The sequence below is a fragment of the Echinops telfairi genome, unplaced genomic scaffold, assembly GCF_000313985.2.
Source record: "Echinops telfairi isolate 266 unplaced genomic scaffold, ASM31398v2 ScPeMD7_23;HRSCAF=83, whole genome shotgun sequence".
Taxonomy (NCBI): domain Eukaryota; kingdom Metazoa; phylum Chordata; class Mammalia; order Afrosoricida; family Tenrecidae; genus Echinops; species Echinops telfairi.
Window position 1 is genome coordinate 64,206,124 of NW_022103920.1, and position 4,351 is coordinate 64,210,474.

Here is a 4,351-nt window from a genome sequence, read left to right on the forward strand (position 1 = left end):
CCAATCAAGGCAGTGGCTTCTGAGTGGATCCGCTAGACCAGTTCAGTGCAAAGCAGAAAGGTCAGCTCAGAAGTGTAAGGCAGCTCTTTCTTTTCTAGGGGGCTGCCAAGGCGTCATCTAGATAGATTATCTCAAAGGACACAGGATGATTATGAGGACTTCTTAGGATGAAGCTTTCAGAAAATCAAAAACTGCATGGTGAGAAAGAGGCCTGGAAGGTTGCTCTGAGATTTTTTTTTTTTTTTCATCGTGACAATGCACCTGCTCAGGCTTTGAGGATAGCAAAATTCTGTCCTACAAGAATTTTGCTAGAAACCCTTACCTCAAACACCCTACAACCCAAGCTTGGCCCTTCAGACTTCTTTTTGATCCCCAAACTCAAAGAACATTTAAAAGGATCATGATTTGAGTCCTTCCAGGGTACCAAAAAATACTGTTTTGGGGTGGTATAGAACGAAGAGTGCAGATAGGGTTAAGGAGATGGAAACACTGTTTTCAGAAATGTCAAGTATCAGACTGGCCATGGCAATGTGTGTCAGCAGAGGCATCCGGAGTGGAAAGAAGTGGTACTCTTCCTGTGTGGAGGGCCAGAGCGATGACTCTGACATTGGGGATGATACAGTCTTGCTCAAAGCCTATGATATAAAGCCGTGGCCCCATCTAAGCATGTGCTATAGGATGGTGACATCTGTGAAGCTTCAGACGAACCGAAAGACGCACCTGAAAGAAACCCTACTAAGGTGAAAAAATCAACACAAGCAAAGAGAGGAACTGCTCCCCAGGATCGACACATTGCCCCACCCCGCCCGAGGGGAATGAATAACAGAAGTGTGGGTGAAGGGAGACAGCAGTCAGGTCAGGGTGTTATGAAAACAATAATAATTTATAATGTATCAAGGGGTCATGAGGGTGGAAGGTGGGTGAGAGAGGGAAAAAGAGGAGCTGGTATCAAGGGCTCAAATAGAAAGTAAATGTATAGAAAATTATGATGGCAACATATGTACAAATATGCTTCATACAATGGATGTATGAATTGTTATAAGAGCTATAAGAGCCCCCAATAAAAATGATTTATTAATTAAAAATTAAAATTAAAAAACCCTAAAACTCCACTAAAGCAGTGGAAAATTGGTGATAAATGTCCTGCCATTTGGTCAGAAAATGGCTGGATTTACCCAGCTCCCATCACTTCAATTGATTATAGGAAAGAAACATGCGCTGTGGCTTACACTGAATCTGGAAATAGACAGGTGCAAAATCTGTCGGATCTACTTTCCCCAAACTTTGAAGGAGTTCCTAATGTAGAATGCTCAAGAGAATGAAAATGAAAGTCAAATTTCCACAGATAAAAGTAAGAGCTCCTCCTAGTCGCCTGGAAATAAACCAGATAATATCATGGAACTCTTGTCTACCTCCAGGGAAATCTTTTCTACCTCCACTCCCCACCCCCAATGTTAGCATGAGAAGGGTGGGCCAAGAAAGCCAAACCTAAAATTCAGTGGACCACCTCCACCCCTACTCGCTTCCTGTCATGGTGGCTACCTCCATTTCATCTGGACCCCCAGGCATCCCCCCTTCACCTCCCATCTGTCCAGATTCTCTTGATGTTGCTCATGCTCAAGGAAGTGGGCTGATCTCTTCGTCCATTCATGGCTATCACGTGGGATAACGGGCTCATCCAGGGGTGGCAGACAACATCAGAAAAGAAAGGGCTCCGATCGCAAATAAGCAGTAACTAAACTAGACTTTCGCTTTTTGGGGGTGCATGGTTTGTGGATAACAAACCATTAAAAATTATACTATTTAAGAATTGAAAATGTAATGTGCTAACATTAAAGACATTTTGATGCCAAAACTTACAAATGTAAGTTTTATCCCTACCCTCACTAGAATTTTTAGGGTAACCGAAATCTTTACTGATTAGTTGTATGTGGAAATTTAATAAAGCCTTTAGATATAACTTCCCATATGCTGGAAATGCTGCTGATAAAGGAGCAAATCCCATGGCATTATTAATCAAACCATTGAACAAGTCCTCAAGGTGGAATCTAGGGTAACTGCTCTTATTTATTAAAAATAAATTGGTGTCATAAAAGTGAAAAAAGGAGAAAGTAACGAATGTACAAATGTGCTTTACACAATGGATGTATGTATGGATTGTGATAAGAGTTGTATGAGCCCTTAATAAAATGATTAACAAAAAAAAAAAAGAAGAAGAGAAAAGTAAAAAATAAAGAATGCAAGTTAGGGCAAGCAGTTGGGAGGCTGGTCAAACAGTTTGACTTGTTGAATACAAAATTAATGATCTGAAATGTAAACCCCCACCTAATTCACAATAAAGGGGTAAAAAAAAAGTTTAAAAAGGAGAAGGGAAAACCTGTTATTCTTAAGGGCTTGCAAGATGGTTTCCACTCATAGGGACCCTGTATACAGCAGAATGAACCCCCACCGGGTGCTAGGCCATCCTCACAATCGTTCTTATGTGTGAGCCCATTGGAGCAGCTACTATGCCAGTTGATCTCTCTTTATTCCCCTCTTTTTTGCTGCCATCTACTTTACCAAACATGCTGTCTTTCTCCAAGGCCTTGTCTTTCCTGATAACATGTCCAAAGTATGTGAGACAGAGTTTCGCCATCCTTGCCTCTAAGGAGCATTCTGGCTGTGCTTTTTCCAAGACAGATTTGTTTGGTCTTTGGGCAGTCCTGGGACTTTCAATATTTTAATCAGCACCATAAGTCAAATTCATCAATCCTTCTTCATTCTTCCTTATTCAATGTCTAATTTTCAGTTGTATCTGATGCAATTGAATATACCATACCATGGCTCAGGCACACCTTAGACCTCAAAGTAACATCCTTGCTTTTTAACACGTCAAAAAGGTCTTGTGCAGCAGATTTACTTAATGCATTGCATCATGTGATCTTTCAACTGCTGCTTCCATGAGCATTGATTGTGGATCCAAGGAAGATGAAATCCTCGACAACTCCGATTTTTTCTCTGTTTAGGTTGATGTTACCTATTGGCCCAGTTGTGAGGATTTTAGTTTTCTTTACATTTAGTTGTAATCCATACTGAAGGCAGGATTCTTTGAGTTACACATCAGCAGTTACACATCAGCAAGTGCTTCATTAAAAGCTAATTAAGAAACGTAACAACTAAAGGCAGTGTGGTAACCCTGATTGAACTGACCCTGATATCAAAAACAATACAAATTTTGGTAGGAAATTGCTATTGAGTAAATTTAAATATAAACTGAATTTTAAATATTAGGTAATTATTGATAATCTTCAGGCACTGTGATGAGGGTGTGGCTTTTAGGAGAATATTTTAATTTGTGTGCTAAAGTGTTTGAAAGTGAAGTGCTGTAATGTTTCTAATATATATTTTAATGTTTTAGCAAACTGTGTGTGTGCATGTTTGTGTGTGTGTGCGCACACATGTGCGTGTGTATCTGTAATTGTGCATGAAGCATATATGGAAAAATATTAATTACTGAATCTCAGTGACATGTATGTAGACATTCATTGTGCCATATATTTCTTATTTTCTGAATATATGGATGTGCACCATAAAAATGTTTAATATGTTTTAACAAATTGAAAAGAGAAATGTAAATTTTATAGACCTAGATGGAGGATATGCCAAGAAACAATAGCTTCATATGTACATGTTTTTGTTTAATAAAGTTTTCTATGATTCTGTAGCAATACTTTTGGACTTACCTCTGTACCTAAGAAATGGTGTTAACATTGAGCCCAGAATCCTACAGAGCTCTAACTTCTACCCATCTTCCTAAATCAGAGTGTTTTCACAGGAGAAGCTGTTTCTGGCAGCCTCCATGCTCAACGCTGCACGTTGGGTTGGGCCATCCAGTATGATGGCCCTGTGCATTTCAATTGCTACTGGAAACCCAAGTAATTCCCTAGGACTCAACCCTTCTCTATGTCTGGTCCCCTTTTATCTCCTGAAATCAGATTCTTTTTTTTTTTTAAATCATTTTATTGGGGCTCATACAACGCTTATCACAATCCACGCATACATCAATTGTGTAAAGCACATTTATACATTTGTTACCCTCAACATTCTCAAAACATTTGCTCTTCACATAAGCCCTTGGCATCAACTCCTCATTTTCCCCTCCCTCTTCACTTCCCCCTCCCTAATGAACCCTTGATAATTTATAAATTATTATTTTGTCATATCTTACACTGTCTGACATCTCCCTTCACCCACTTTTCTATTGCCCATCACCCAGGGAGGAGGTTATATGTACATCCTTGTAATCTGTTCCCCCTTTCCACCCCACCCTCCCTCCACCCTCCTGGTATCGCCACTCTCAGCACTGGTCCCG

The 4,351-nt window shown here is 39.9% G+C and overlaps 1 pseudogene; it reads left to right on the forward strand.

The window, feature by feature from the left end:
• Positions 1-522: 522 nt before the first annotated feature.
• On the forward strand, positions 523-1,669 carry LOC101658777 (annotated as a pseudogene).
• Positions 1,670-4,351: the final 2,682 nt, after the last annotated feature.